The sequence below is a fragment of the Ursus arctos genome, unplaced genomic scaffold, assembly GCF_023065955.2.
Source record: "Ursus arctos isolate Adak ecotype North America unplaced genomic scaffold, UrsArc2.0 scaffold_2, whole genome shotgun sequence".
Classification (NCBI taxonomy): Eukaryota; Metazoa; Chordata; class Mammalia; order Carnivora; family Ursidae; genus Ursus; species Ursus arctos.
Window position 1 is genome coordinate 23,957,934 of NW_026622874.1, and position 16,855 is coordinate 23,974,788.

Genomic DNA, 16,855 nt, shown 5'->3' on the forward strand with positions numbered 1-16,855 from the left:
ACCTGTCCAAGGTCACACAACTTGTTACTATCTACTCAGAACAGGAGCCCTGGTCCCTTGGTTCCAGGATAAGTATTCCTCCACTATTTAATGATAATTGCTACCCCTCTTCAAAAATACGAGTGGACAGACAAAAAGGAGAATATGCTGTGATTCCCTTTATACGCAACCCAAGAAAAGGTAATCTAATTCTTAGAGACAAAAGGCAGATCGGTAGCTGCCTAGGGACAGGAGAACAGGGCCAAGTGGGAAGCAGAGATCACAAAGGGACTTGAAGGAATTTTGGGGGGTAATAGATTGCTCACTGATTTTTTGTTTTGCTTTGTTTTTAAAGATTTTATTTATTTATTTGAGACAGAGCACGAGGGGTGGAGGGGCCGAGGCACAAGCAGACTCCCTGCTGAGCGTGGAGCAGGGCTCCATCCCAGGACCCTGAGTTCATGACCTGAGCCAAAGTCAGACGCTTAACGGACTGAGCCACCCAGGTGCCCTGATTGCTCACTCTTTTAATTGTGATGATTTCACTGGCATTTACATATGTCAAAACATCAGATTTTATACTTTAAATATATACGTTTTATTGTGTGTTGATTATCCCACAATAAAGCTGTTTGAAAAAAATATGGGCAGAAATGAATCAGTTGTAGGGAGGCTCTACGTTGATCATTTCCACTTTTCAAACCTCTACAAAACATCGAAAAACATGTTAGACCTACAGAATAATATAGACTCTGCCTTTGTAGGGATATGCTTAAAGAGGAGGATGTCAAAAATGAGAACCAACATTTACCGAGCATCCGTTATGGACTGCTTGTTTTTGTCCCCTCCCCCAGATGCATATGTTGAAACTCTAACCCCCAGTGGATGATATTAGGAGGTGCAGGCTTTGGGAGATGATAGGTAAAGATGAAGTCATGAGGGTGGACCCCCATGATGGCGTTAGTGTCCTTAGAGAAGAGAAAGAGACCACAGTACTCACTCTCTCCGCCATATGAGGACACGGTGAGAAGGTGGCCCTCTATAAGCCAGGAGGCTGGTTCTCCGCAGAGTATCCACACCATGATCTTGGACTTCCCAGTCTCCAGAATTGTGAGAAATAAATGCTTGTTGTTGAAGCCACCTGATCTATGATATTTTTGTTGATAGCAGCCTGAACTAAGAAATATCTAATGTATTATCTTTGAGAACTTTCACTGAACGCTATGTAATGGCCATTATCATCACAGCCATCATATGGACATGCTCAAGCCAGTAATAGCTGGTGTTTCAGGGAGTCAATAACTAACAGTCCTTCTCCCCACCCCCCCTCACTTCCTGAGTTCTGAACTCTGTCTGACTCGGGAGTCAGGCGTAGAATGATGAAAATGTCAACTTTATTACTGATAAAAGCTGGTTTGGAAGGCTTGGCTGAGGGGTGCTGCCAAATGGGTCTGCTAATAGGCTCTCCTGAACTGAACTGAACTGAACTGAACTCTGAAATTGCAAGCTTCCCCCGGGGCCCCACTAAACTTAGCATAGAGTAGGGGTTGCAGGCTTCCTGGAGACAAGCCACTTTGGGCATGCCCAGTTCCTTTTTCCAAACTCACAGACCAGTAAGTTGCTACTTCAATGGGCAGGACTGAGTAAAGTTGGGGAACAAGTTGGGGACAGAAGCTATAAGTATAACTTTAGGGAAGTCCCTATAAAACACAAGGAATCAGAAAAAAGTATACCCCCACCAGTCAAGAGGGATTCAGACACAGGTCTACATTCCAAAGCATTTACTATGTCAATGAGTTTCATGCTAAAAGTTATGTGCAAAAATAATTTCTGTGCACGAGGTCCTAAATTAAATGGACTAATTTCAGTGCATCTGTTCTGCACAGGTGAGCCTGTGATGAGACAGGCTAAGATAAATGTCATGGTCCTTGTCCTCAGGGAGTTCAAGGACTGATCAGCCATTCTTAAGTTACAGGTTTGGCCTCAACTTGCCTCTTCAATATGTCTTCCACTGATCCATTTTGTGTCTCATATTACCACAAACAGGACTACTACGTGTGGCCCCAGTACACATAGCTCAAACCCTTGCCTTTATTATGTTATTCCTTTTGCCTGGAATCCACGTCAATGAAGTATTTAGTTCTCAAGCATCTTCTGTGTGAGGACTGCAGGAGTTGGAGCCACAAAGAGGAATCCTATCTGGCTACTGGATATTGCAAAGCTTGGTCTTTCAATGTCTAAACTCTATCCATCTTCCCAGGTCCACTTCCTTCAAGAAGCTTTCTCAGGTTTCCCAACCAGGCATGATCTCTGATCTTTGGTTCTTTGGCGTATTTGAATTGTAGCTTTGAGTGGTGCTTCTAACTGCTGATCAGTGACTCCTCAGCCATACCTACCAAAGCAAACACAGTGGAAACACTCCATAAGTCCATGACTCATCTCCATAGCAGAGTCCTTGAAAAACTAGTCTTTCATCCCTTTGTCCCAAATTTTGCTGGGTAGCTTACAATGGGCAGAAAAGGACATAGTTAATGGGTGGCAAGGCTACCACTTATTGGCCTGCACCTGAATCTTGCTTTGTCACCTCCTCCCCAGTTCACCTTTGCCTTAGTAGCTACTGACACTCCTTTTCACCTTTCTGTTGCTGTGGTTACTGGTCCTCTTTGCCTTCCCCTGTCAGTCCTCCCACCTCCACGTCTGTATCAAGTGTGAATGAACTTCAGCCATATGGCCTTGACTCCTCCCACAGCCCACAGTCTCTGTCCACTCTTTCAGCCCATTCCATAGTCCAAGTCCATCCGAGGAAGCAGAGCTGCTCTGGCCTGGGCCCAGAGCCAGATTCTATCTCAATGTAACCCTAAGGACTCCTTTGTGTTTTTTCAGGTTTAGACTTACCAAATGTCTCACCAGACCAGGGAATATGGTCATATCTTTTTTTTCCTGCCTGTACAGGAGAAAGGAGTGGGAGGACCTTCTCTATTACTAAAGAAATTTTGGTTTGCAATATAAATTCAACTCAAACCAGCATTAATATAGGTGGGGGGGTGTGGCCAGAGTACTCGGGCATCCCATGGAATCTAGACAGGGATGTAACCTGGTTATGATAGGAAACAGTGAGCAAAACCTCAGGAACCCAGAAGCCCTGTCTCTCTTCCCTCTTTGGTTTCTTTCTGTGTATCCGCCACCCTCTTTTCTCTGCTTGCAGACTGTTTTTCTGTTTCCTAGTTCCCAGTTCCCATGGCAAAAAATAGCCAATAGCTTTCATGTTTACATGTGAGTCCTAATACAAAGAAATCAAGAGAGAAAATATTCCATCTCTCAGTCTTGGGTCCAAAATTCCTGGGTAAGAGCCTGACTGGCTCAGCTTGATTTGGGTATGTTTCCTGGGTCAAGGAGGCAAGGAGGCAGGACACAGCAGCTTCTGCTGCTACTATCTGGAGGCAAGAGGGGAAGGAGAAATTCCCAGAGAAAGGGGTACTAAAAAGTGCCTAAAGGGGCATCTAAAAAGTGTCTCCTAGACCCTCCCCTGGAGTGGAGCGCATATCAACAACCACTGTCTCTAGGAAACAAGTCCCCCCATTCTGCGTCCAGCTACTGGTCACTGTTGCTGGTAATATGCTTATTTATAGGTGTTCCCTCTTCCCCAATCCCTACCCTCTCCTTAAGCTCCCAGAGGGCACGGACAGGCTTGGAGCTCTTTGTAATCCACACCCCCCCAACACACACACACACACACACACACACACACACACACACACACACACACTGCTTATCCAGTGCCTGCACTTAGCAGATTCACCTGGTGGCTGCTGAGAGAATACTGAGATGTACCAATAATTGTTTTGAGCCCCTTATACATTATCTCATTTAATCCTTGAAATAATCCTATGAGGTAGAAACTTTTGAGGAGACCGAGGAGGTTAAGTAACTTGTCCAAAATGACACAGCTAGTAGGCGGGAGAGCCAGGATTCAAACCCAGGCAGTGTGATGCTCAGGTCTGGAGTTCTAACCAGCAGACCCTACCACCTTTCCAGGAATGTTTGGTGAGTTTCTACATTGCTTCTCAGGTTTTTTTCAAGTGAGCCACATCTGTATATGCACAAAGGATAAGATGAAAAAGTAGAAGTCGGGAATTAATTGGCCCTCCTTCCTCAGGTGGAATGATCTACGCTTTATGTCCACACCTTACTTGTGTATAGGCAGGACCTGTAATTCTTTTCTCTACCGATCTGTTTATGCATCTGTTTAGCATGCATGACCAGTGGGGTTCATTTTTAGTATTTATTTAATATACCTTTATTTTAATTAAAAGCGTTCCTGGGTAATTAGTTTTAAGTTATATACATAGAAAAAATAATAAAAATTAGCTATTTCTTATTCCTCTCCTTCTGCCCCACTTCCTTTTCCAAAGAGAAATCACTTCCAACTCTAAGTTATTCATCTGGTATGTCCCCTACATTTCCAACTCACAGAGTGTGCTGCTTGCTTATCAATTTTAGACATTAGTTATACACTTCCTATAGTGATAATGAGGATTTTAAACTCATGTATATTCCCTCCTTCTCTTCTAGCCCTCCCCTATTTCTGGTTAACAATGCTTTTGTTATCATAATTGTATAAATATTGTTTACTATTAAACCAATTTATGTATTTTAATTACATATCAATTCTTCCACATATTTTTTGTTTTTCCTGGGGTTAATAATTGCCTTTAATTTTCCTTTGTTTAGTTTTATATCAACACTTGACTAAGTTCTCTCACATACTCTCGTAGTTCTGTGAGACACTGCTCAGTAACATTTCCACATTGTCAAGCCTGTCAGATATCCCACACGCAGATGGCTCTCCTAGAGTTCTCTGACTCGTTTATTAGAGATCGGTTGATCTTTCTACTGTCTAGCTGTTGTAACCCTTTTCTTTGCTGACTTCCTGAGAATTCCTTTCACTCTCTTTTGTCTCCTAATTCTTATCTCCCACCACATGTTCTGTTTTTATTTTGACAGAGCGTATTGTCCAGTAATACCTTTGTAAGAAAGAGTATGTTGGAGGTATCTAATTCTCTGCCTATTCTTGTGTTTGGGTAGTATAGAATTCCAGGTTGAAAATGGTTTTCACTTAGAATTTTGGAGGCATTACTATTATCTTCCATTTTCAATATCGTGATTGAGAAGACTGATGTCATCCTGATTCCTACTCATCATTTTTGGTCTGTTCCCCAGTCCCCCTCACTGCATTCTCTCAATTTTTGGGATCTCCTTTTTGTTCCAGGGCTCTGAATTTACAATGATGTAGGGCTTGATGTGGGGCTTTTTACATTCAATATGAACATATGGTAGGCCTTGCCAATTTGGAGATTTATGCTTGACTTTGGGGGAAATTTGCTTATATTATTTCTTTGATAATTTCTTTCCCACTGTTTTCTCTGTGCCCCCCTTTCCCACTCCCCCGCATTCCTATTTAGAAATAAGACTCCTAGGCTTTATCCTCTAACTCACCTTTATTGCTTTCATATTTTTAATCTCCAAGAGCACGTACTTTTTCTCTGATGATTTTTTACAAAACAAAACTCTGTTCTTATTTCACAAATGCAATATTTTCTCCTTCTCTAAGGATATTAATGATGGATTTTGTTTTGTTTTAATTTGTTTACTTTTTATTCTGTTCCCTCCATTGTTTCTGTTTCTTCCAGGTTCCTGTTTACCATTCGTTTTAGTCTCTTTCCTTGATCGTTCACTCATATTTAAGAGCAAAGCACTAAGAGTATCATTGGAAGCTCTGTGTGCATGAGCAGGGCTTTTAGAACAACTGTTGTGTTTTGTTTTGTTTTGTTTTGTTTTGTTTTGTTTTGTTTTGTTTTTCCACGGGGAGCTCCAAATGTCAGCATCTGTAAGTCTCCTTTATGGAGGAGTTTTGTCTTACCATTCAAAAGAGATTCCCCTAGGGCTGGGGCTGGAAGGAGTAAACAGCTTCTTGGTTTTCAAAGCAGAAGGAGCCTGTGATCTGTTTTCCAGGGTTGTGTCCAGGGAGCAGCAAGATGCTAGAAAGGAAGGACTGGGAGGGCAAGGGGTCCATAAGACCATACTATAAAAGGTTCCTGTTCAGCAGGAGAAGTAACAGAGCAGCAGGGGGCCGCTGGACCTGATCACAGATAGGGATTGTAGCTGTCAGAGCAGAAAGTTGAGTGGACACAGGATCACACATCAGAGGGCCACTCGTTCCCACTACTTCATGCCTTGGTGCTATAGAAAGCTTCATAACACTGATACCATTTGGCAGAGAGTTACCTTAGATAGATCTGATTCTTATTTTGTTTTTTGCTTCTCAAGCAGTCTGTGGAATGGATGTGCAAATTGCAAAGATTAGGTTAAGCTATAGGAAGTAAGGAAAATAGTTTATGGACTGGGATTCATATCTGATATGTGTACATTTGCATATAAACTAATGCCAAGTGTACCAAATAATATTGACATAAAATAAATTCCTAGGCCTCAAGTGCAAGAGTCCTGGAGAGGCTTCTGTTGGCTCCCTGGCTGCCCCCAGCTTCTACATGGCAAGTCTGCCTACGTCCATCACTGGAGGAGGCCGCAGAATGTGTCTTGCTGCTTGCACATCGTCAGGGGTCGCCAACCCTCCAACAGGAAAGGCATATGAACGCAGCTGAAACCACTGACATGTCTGGAGAGAATTTTGGTCCTTTGGCTTAGGAATTACACGTGTGTGTGCACACAGGTATGCATGTATGCACACATGAATTAGGCTCCTAACTCAAATAATCAGGGTACAGATGGGGGAACCAAGCTCATTTCCAGCCTGATCTCTGCCCAGGAGTCTCCAGGCAGAGCCCCAGTGCCTCCAGGGTTGTTATCACAGTCCCAGGTGCCTGGGGCAGCTGGGGGCCCGCTCTGCTTCTTATAGTCTGATCGTTCCAGAAAGTCAGGGTGGAGAACAGAGATGGTGTCAGGGCATGGAGGCACATGGGAGGATGGCAATAGGGACTGAACTCCCTCCTGAACTCTGGGAAGAAGCAGTCCTCCCTCCTCTCCATCTCCCCAAGAGTCCTCGTGCTGAGGCAATGTGTCACCGTATTTTCAGCAATTCTGCTAAGTTGTGTCTCAGAGAAGTGAAAGACAAATCTCCAGAGGTTTACATGTTTGATTCACACCTAACACGGCAGCTGTCTGCTGCCAGGGGAAATACTGCTGTGCAGATTTCCAGCAGAAGCCAGAGACTAAGTTTTCAACCTTACAGCCATTTTGCTTGTCTTGTTGTTGGGGCCTTGGGGAGAAGTGTGAACGATACAGTGCCAACCCTCCTCGCAGGGAAGGATTCAGGCACCAGCACTTTGGGAAAATAGAAACCTGGCCAGGGGTGGGGGCACTTAGCAAGCAGTGGCAGTAACCTCTTCATCACACCGATAGGTTCTAAGATGCTGCTCTCTTAATAGAGGCATACCGATTGCATCCTAATAATACTCTGTGCTTATCTCTAAGGACCTTAACCAGAGAGCCTCATGAAAATCTCATGACAGTCTCACGAAATATACAGAAGATTCTATGCTCTGTGTGTCAAAGAGAGAAACTGAGTCCCGAATGAGTAGCCGTGTGACCCACAATTAACCTGTAACAAAAAGGCCCAGAAATCCCTATTTATTCTCATTGCCTCTCTCTTTCTTTCTGCATTGTCTTTGAGCAAATTACCTTATCAACAGTATGGTTTATTGTTAGACCACTAAGTATATACATAGAATCTGATGCATTAAAGCCAAGAAAAAAAAAAGTCCGATTCATAATATGAATGTCTTAGGGGATGATCTTTCTTACCAAGGAGAAATTTTTTCACTTTAAGATGATTTCCCTTGGAAGTCCATTAATGGTAAGCTTCCCTGGTACATTTAAATACTGGCTGATGGATCTTTTCCCAGAAAAGTAGAGAAGGCCGAGGGGGATGCTATTGGGTACCTGGTTGTCAATGAGCAGTGAAGAGCAGTTGGAGATTAACAATGATTTCTGAAGTGATGGTGTCAACCAATGAGTATATAGAACTGATTCACAAAAATGCAACTCACACACAGTTTCAGGGCCATACGCATTTTATGAAAGTGAGTCTTGCCTACGGCAGTATAAACCCAGTATAAACCAGAGGGGCTTTAAGAAGGCTTCGTGGGGGTAAGGCTCAGGAGGGTCGAGGGGTCTGCCTTGACAAAGAAGACACCAGAGATCCCTGCCAAATGGCCTTCTAGAGCTTGGCTACCTGAAAGGCTGGGACAGCTGCAGTCCTGGAGTACCAAGACGGCCATAGGTGGGGGGCAGGGAAAGGGCTGTAGGGCTTCTGGTCCTAAATCCAGACTGAGTTTACTGTTCCCTCCCCCCACGTAGGATGTCTTGGATTCAGAAGCGGGGGATCACTTCAGTGCTGAAAATTTGCCTGAATTGTAATCCCCTTGACGTAGCGTGTGCTCCTGAGAGCGTAACAGACCTGCGTTCACATACAGGCTCAGCCACTTCCTGGACAAGACTTCTCACTTCTCCAAGCCTTAGATTAGATCCTGCCTCTAAAAATGGAGAGCGTAGTTACCTACCTCGCAAAGGGGTGGTCAGCCTTAGAGATGATGTCTGCGAAGGGTTTGCACTGAACAGGCACCAAACATTGGTAGCTATTATTTTTCTTGCAAGAGAGGGTGAAATCCCTCTGGGGGGAAAGAGAAGCCTGCCTCAGCCACACTGGGTTGGGAGAGGACTTCAGTGAAGAGCGGATGGTTGGGCAGCGCCCCTCCTGCCTCCACATCACGTGCCTCAAGTGCAGGCCCGCACGGCCAGCCACCCTGGGGCCAGTGCCAGAAGCTGCCCGAGCCTGGCCGGCATCAGAAGCAGCCTGGTGCCACTGAGGTACACCCCTGCGGGACCTTGACTCAGGAGCCGGCGATGCAAAGAAACGGGTGGTGGAGAACCCACTTTGGGGTTAGGGGTGGCGGCAGCATCCGGTTTCCAGGGCGGCAAGGGCGGCCGTGGTATCTGGGGAGTCCCGGCCGTGGTGGCACAGCCCGCTGAGGCCTCTAGCCTTCAGCCCTGGTACTTGCTGGGCGCTCACAGAGTGGTTTTCTGGAGGGATTTTTGGCTGCTGAGCCTCCCTTTGTTCTTATCTGTGTTCTGAGACTGCCTGAAAATTCTGCGGGTTACCCCAAACTCCTTTCAAAAATTTTTTTCTCGTTAAGTCCGAGAAAGTTCATTTCTGTCCTTAGCAATAGGAACTTGACTTGTATCCCTTTCCAAACCCCCTGACTTCATGAAGTTCCCCGTTTCTAGTTCCTTGATTGTGTTAATCACTATTGGCAATGACTTTTACCAATTTGGTATTTGTTCATGACCTGTGTTCCTTCCCTGAACGTAAGCTGCCTGAGGGACCTCCTCCCCGTCCTCATGGGTCCCCCCAAAGGCTGGGGGCCCCCAGCTGCTTGGTGTAGTGTAGCGGTGACACCACAGACGCTGGCCCTGGGCTGACTGGGTTTGAATCGTGGTGCTGCCACTCTGGGATTCTGGACCTCTGTGTCTCTCCGCTTCCCCGTCAGTCACGCGGGCGCGAGCCCGGTTCCCGTACACAGTTGTGAGAATTAAATGAACGCATATATGTGATGAGTTGCCTGACCCCGATTGTTTATGAATGAATGGAACTTAGGAGAAATTCAAATGAGAATGACAGTTGCTTTTCAAGATTTTATGACTCCTGTCTCATCACCTCCGCCTCCACACTCTAGAAGCACGCTTTCTCTAGGATCAGGCTGAAAGTTCACCAGAGGAGTATTTTGGGTCGCTGGGTCACAGAACTGAGGGTCCCGTCTCGGAGGTGTCTCTCCACTCCAGAACACTGAAGTCTGCCGCTATGTTGTTACATAAGCATCCCCACCTTAAGCATTCACAGCTGGGAAGTCAAGCTTTTCTGAAACCAGTGAGTCATGGAGGCTCTCCTCCCCCAGAGGCCTCTCACTGTCTCTCCCCAGCCTGCTGCGGCTAGTAGGACTGCCACTGCTTCCAGGAAGAGCTGGTCCCTGGGGGAGCCCCGGGCCTCGGAGGATAGGGGAGCATCAGGGCAAGGCACCTCACCCGGAGGGACAGAGCTGGGGCTGGGCAGACACCCAAAACACTGGATTCCTGGATGACCGCTTTTCTCTGGAATCAATGAGTGACTTTTTCCATGGCCTCGGTCTTCCGGCTCAGAGGGCTGGGTGCCACGTGAGCCAATTTCTCTGTGTGTGCGCTGTGTAAGTTGACTGATGGTGCAACTGAGCCCGGGGCAGAGAGTTCAGACATTCGCTGCTCTATTTTAAGACCCCCAGTTTTGTCTGTTTCCCAGCAATCATCACTTGGTCAGAGGAAAGGGAAAGCGGGGTGGGGAAAAGGAGGCGCAAGCCACAGTCACTCATTACTTCCAGCTGGGTGGAAATTCCCATTCTTTATGGACGCAAAGCACCTACCCTGCCCTAAAACCCAGTGACTCAGAATTCTTCACCGGTCAAGGTCAGGACAAAGTCTTGCTCAGTTTAATAACAAAAATCAGGAGAGCACTGCATTCTTTGCATATATCTTAGACTTCTCAGAGCTCATTCACACACTTTCCCCCCCTTTTGATGGGTAAGACAGACATTATTACTCCCTGTTTACAAGTGAGAAAACTGAGACACAGAGAGGTCGGTGGTTGCCCACGGTCACACAGCTGGCTTACTCACAGAACCAGTCACAGAGGCTAGATCGCCTGAGTTTTAAATTACGTTTTGTCATCCAGTAAATAGCATTTATTATCTTCCCTCCATATCAAGGTGCCTTTCCTGTGCTCATGAGCACCCACGTGATGGAGAACGAAGCACTGGGGGGAAGGAGGGGCTGGAGTATGGTACCTTCCTGTTCCTACGGCTTCTTGCTCCTCCAGTTCAGTCTTACAGGAGAGGACATCCATTCATGCAAATAAACAGTTATTGAGTACCTACTATGTGCAGCTAGCTAGTGTGTTTGTAGGTTCACAACCTATGGAAGAGACAGTTGCTAAATATAAAATTACAGTAAAATGTAGTAAAGCGCCGTATGGCTGCAAACACAGTGTTATGGGAATAGAGAGAAAGGGGTGATTCATTTTGTCAGAGGCAATGAGGAAACTATCAGAGATGAGGTCATTTTTTTCCCTCCAATGTATTATTGTGAAATTTTTGAAGCATATGGAAGACCTGAAAGATGATTACAACCGCCGTCCAGATTCAACCATGGTTTGCCATATTGTCTTTCTCTCCGGATATGCAGATCAGTGGACACAGACACATAGATGCTGAGGCGTTTATGTAGGCATGTCGCTGAATCATTTGACAGTAAGTGGGAGGTGTCATGACATCCGCTCCCAAGCATTTCAGCATGCATCTTCTAAGAATAAGGACATTCACAAAGGCGAAATGAGTTGGGTCTTGTCAGATAAATAGGAGTTTAACAGACATTTAAAGAGGAATGTCATTCCAGGTTGCAACGACAGTGCAAGCAAAAGCAAGTAGGTGAGCAACATGGAGTATTTGGTGGAAAGGTCAAGCATGACCAGAGCTGAAGGGGTAGGCGAGCCGGTAGAAGGGGAGGTTGGAGCAACTGATCGGAACCAGACTGTGGAGGAACCAGAATGTCCTGATAAGGAGTTTCAGGGTGACCCTGGGGAAGGTGGGACACACTGAAGACTTCGAAAGACTTTGGATCACTGATGGCGAGTGAGACTTCGTTCAAAGGCAACTGAATAGAAGCTTTACTGCCATTAATTAGCATCATTAATCTAGTCAAGTGCAGTGGTATGTACATAACACTGAATCCATTTTGGACAAGTTAAGTATGAAGGCACCTAACTTGCCTTGAACTCCAGCAGGGGTCAGAGAGATGGGTTTGGGGGTCATCAGCCTACAGATGTGGTTAAAGCAATAACAACTTACTCTGGAAGAGGCTATCATACAAAAAGAAAGGCAGGTCAAGGCCACAGCCCTGGACGGCATGTGCACCGGATGGACAGATAGAAGGCGAGAGGAGCAGCCCTGAGGTGGGAGACACGTCGCAGGCTCACAGTGAGTGTTACATGAGCTCATATGCGTGAAATTCCAAACTCCAGCTGAGGACTCGGTAGTTGCTGGGTAAGTGAAGAACCACTTCCAGAGTGGAGGAACATTCTAGATGAACAGCATGGCCCCAGGGTCAAAAGCTGCTGGGGGTCCCAAGGCTGGCCCTCTATCAACTGAGTCTTAGAAGCAGAATGTTCTTTTCCTGTGCCTCCTCTACCCTTCCCAAGAAGTGAAGACCAGATGGAACTATAAGAGAAGATAAAACTTCATCTCTTGAATCCTCTTGGAGCTGGAGAAATGAGCGTTTGGAAACCCAGGGTGGGAAAGAGGTCCCTGCAGCTCTGGAGGCGGGGGGGTAGTGTGTGGAGTGAGTGGCTGATGCTCGGGTGCTGGAGTCAGATGACCCCATACCAGGTCGTTGCTCTGCCTTCCGTTCCTTCTGCCGTTAACCGCTTGATGCCTCAGTTTCCCCATCTGTAAAACAACAACAGGAGAGTACCTTCTCCAGAGGTCAGTGAGAGGATTAAACGAGATGAAGCCTGGAGTCACCACAAATGTAGAGCACAGAAAATGCTCACTAAAGGCTAGCGATTATCACTGCTATTGCTGCAGCCTGCGGGTTCGGCAGGCCTGGGGGTTCGGATCCAGCAGGTTCCCCTGGGGCCACGCTTGGAGCAGCACAGCCAGAGGGCTGGTGGAGAAGGAGGGGCTCCGCCGGGCCCGGTCACACAGCTCGCCGCGTGTCTCCCTGCGCTCGGATGTGTGGGGCCCATTAGGGAGAGCTCATTTCTTTCTCTGCAAAACAGCACGCACCCCCCACTGCGCTCTTCCCTCTGTCCACCTGGGCCTGTTTCTAGGACAGCTGCTGTGTCAGGGGCTGATGGCCTGGGAGCTTGTGAAAGGACCACCTGTTCCCATTGCTCCCCCACTCCCCCCCCCCCCGCCCCCGCCCACCCCGACCGTGCCAGCTCCAGCCTCCAACTGCTCACACTGCACACCACGTTTCCCCCGAGCTCAGGTGCCGCGGGCACGTTGTGAGAGGCACGTTTCCTTACAACTTGTCCGGCGCTCACAGCTAGTGTGGCTGCTCCTTGATCCTCTGTCTCCTACGAAACTGCTTCTCCTCTGTTTCCCTGCGTCGGCCCTCTGCACCCTCACCCTCCCTCTCTCCACGGACATGGGGGTGCATGGAAGGTGACTCAAAGGAGGGGGGAGAGGCTGCACAGAGGGCAGGTCTCTAACTCCCAGGAGACGGCAAAGCCCTCCTGTAGCTCCGACCTGACATCTCTGCACGTGCATGTGATGTTCACATGTTGGGCTTGCTGTTCCACAGGCCTCACGTCTCATCTCGGCTTACGTCAGCACCCAGAAATCCCTAACTAGGGCAGTGTGGAGACAGGGGCTGAAGTAGCCCCAGCGTCCGGTGGGAGAGTTGCTCAGAAGCAAGAGGACAGGCACAGAGTAGCCAGGGGTTGGGACCTGCGAGGCAGAACTGGGTTCTAGTCCCAGCACCTCCATTTACTGGGTATGTCACTGTGGCGAGATAATTTACCCACGGCTGTCCGGTTCCCCGTCTGTGTGGTGTCTCTCCGGCACTGAGCTCGGCGTTAGATCGTCTTGAGGTCTACAAAGGGCAGTTAGCCTTCCTCCTAGACAGGGTTTAGAGCAGGGCCAGGTGTCAGCCAAGCCCCTGGAGTCTGTTCTTACTGGGTCCAGACCCCCGCTTCTTCCCAGCGCATGCCTCTCTCAGATGCCTAGGAGAGGGGGACAGGGGACCAGGTGTGCTGGGGTTTTCCTTGCTCGAGACCTTCAGAGACGTAGGATGAGGTGGTACAGATTCCATGTGTGTTTGGTGCCTTGTTTCCAGCTGAAGCTGGGCTCTGGAACATTCGTGCCTGCCAGACCCTTCCCTGACTTGATTTGCCCGCACTGGGGGACTCCAGAAGCCACCGTGGGAGGCACGGCTGTGAGGTGCAAAGTCATGTTTCACTGCGTAATGCAGCCTGTCTGTGACCCATTTCCAGAAAGCTGTCTGGTTGAAGTTCGGCCAAGAATGTCTGTGATCCCCAAGATCCTGGGAAGCTGGGTTGACAATGACCCTGAAGACATTCAGCGCATCCAGAGTGGGATGCATTTCCTTCATTCTTCATTCATCATGTAATGAGTCCCATGCTGTGTCGGACACTGCGCTGGCCACCAAGGTTCGGGGGCCGGGCCTCCCTGAGGCCGTTTGAGATCTGCCCAAGTGATATCCCTGCCCAGACCCGTATCTCAAAGGCAGCTTTCCAGCCAAGGAGAGCACATGGTGTGTCTCTGGAATCAGGGATCATCTGATGTGCTGAAGTTTCCCGAGAAAGGAGCGGGGTGGGTTGGGGCTGAAATTGATGCAGACAAGGTTTCTCTCTGTACGGGTCTTTCAGTCCCCTGCCCTACACACACACTCACACACACTCGCAACTCACAGACGTTCGTACACTCACAGACATACACACACTTGCAGACACACACTCTCACACACTCACACACACACACACAGTTTGAGAGTAAAACAATGCTTCCTCTGCACCTGTTCTGTATCCCTGTCCCCCCTGAAGCAGCAGTTAGGCTGTTGTCAGTCTCCCCACCAGCATATGCCTTCTCCCTATTCAAATTCAGCATAGGAGGCTGTCTTGGTTGAGAAATATGGCAGAATGAGGTGGTCAGAATCCCCCTTCCCTCCCCAACTACGGGGTAGGGTCTGTTAGATTCCCCCCACCCCCCAGTGCTTGTTTCCTGTCTGGAAGAGGCAGATTCCAGCACACAGCACCTGTTGGACTTTCCAGTTCTGGAATCTAAAAGTCCTCACTCCTCAGCCTGGGAAGGAGCAGGGAGTGGAAATTGTAAAGGTCACCTTTCAGTGATATGCAAATCCCAGACTTCCCTTTTTTTTCCCCTCTGATCTTTCATCCTAAGTGGTTCCTTAGGGCCTCGAAAAATTATTAAATGAGAAAAATTCACATTGTGATAAATGTGTTTCTATGTCTCAAGGAGTGGAAGTGAAATGCTCTCAGGAATATGACATTCATGACAAAAGCGAACAAAGGGATGAGGAGGGAGGGTGAGAAAGGGGAAGACATTTAGAAACCCAGGGTTCTTGAGTACTTCTCCTATTTTGCAGTATTAGGATGAGACAGGGCTCATTTATTGCCATTAATGTAGTTGGTGCTTTAGGGAATGCATCCAAACGGTGGCAGGAGCATTTGCAGGGAGAGTGGAGGCGGCGAGGGACGAGTGTGCAGACAGGCCGGGGACAGGCGCGCTGTGGGGAGGATGCTGGGCATTGGCAGTCAGGGCGAATTCAGGAGTTGGAGGCAGGCAGATGGTTGGTTAGGGTGTGGGGTAGGGCTGACCATCAACAGCCAGGAGGGCCAGCCCATGTGTGAGTGTCAGACCACAAACACCTAGTAAAGGGCCTGCGAAGGGCCCTAGCCAACAAACACTGAAAGGGCCATCCATCAGCAGTCAGGCTCCCAGGAGGCTGAAGACGAGCAAAGGTCCCCAGGGCCCAACACCTCCGCAAGACTTTGGGAGCTAAAGATCTGCCCTCCTTGGAAGCTGCCCCAGGGCTCCCTCCAGGTGGGAACCAGGGTCCCGCGTGAGCCAAGAGGGTTGGGGAAACACGGCTGGAGAGGGTGGCAGGAAAAGCAACGGAACTCAGTTTTCCTGCAGAGATAAATCAAAGCCCTGATAGTCATGGAAGGACGTCAGCAGAAAAAGGGGTTCTCTGCTGCCACACGTGGGAACTGCATACACAAGGGACCGAAGGAGCAAAGAAGTCCAGAGCCAGTGATGACACACACGAAGGGTAAAGAGCGCAGGTGGAAGATGTGTGCGGCAGGAGAAGAACGGGGTGAGCAACGAAGAGGGAGGGAGGGAGGAACCAAGAAGACAGCTGGAGGAGTTCGAACATCCTGTCAGGATTACCCAAGCTTACACTTTAGTCTTCTCATGGTGGAGAAGGCCACACCACAGGCTGGCATGGTGCGTGCTTGGGAACACAGGCCCTGGAGCTGGACTGAGATCAAAACCCAGCTTGACCATACGTAGCTGTGTGACCCGAGCCAGTTACTTACCCAGTCTCTGCCACAATCTCCTCAAATGTAGAATGAGGACAAGATGGCAACCATCTTGCAGGGCACTGGGGAGAGCTGGAAGGTCATTCAGGGAAGAACACACAGAAGAGGGCGTGGCACGTAGTAGGTACGCAACAAAGGCTAGCTGTTATGATCTGTGTTGAAAGAAGCTAGCCAGCCAGCCAGCATTTATCTAGAACACGCACTGAACTGCGTGTGGTGCTAGGGGCTGAAGACGGAGAGGTGACTAAGGCAACGGTCCCTACCCTCATAAGCAAACAGGCGCTCATAAGCAAACAGACTGAAAATCAAAAGTAGGCCTCAAAATTAAGTTAAAAAGTCAAGAAGAGTCCACGCTGGTCCTGTGGTTCTAGGAGTAACAATGGTGGTTGCCTTCCTCTGATGGGGGGTAGGTAGGACTGGCTGGAAGGAGCATGAAGCAAATTTCTTTTAAAATGAGTAGCACAGAGAGGAACGGGATGTGTAGGCCCAGAGAACCTCATGGTCAGGGCTTTGTCCGTGCAAGGCGGCGTGGAGCCATGGGAACCTGCCAACTGCTGAGTTTGCCCGGGGTTTAGGGTGTGAGGTGATGGGTGTGAGATCAGACGGTGAGAGCCTTATATGCGCCCCGGAGGAGTCTAGACAGGCTCCGCTAAGCCACGGGTACCGGGGACGACTTTCAGCCTCCTCCCC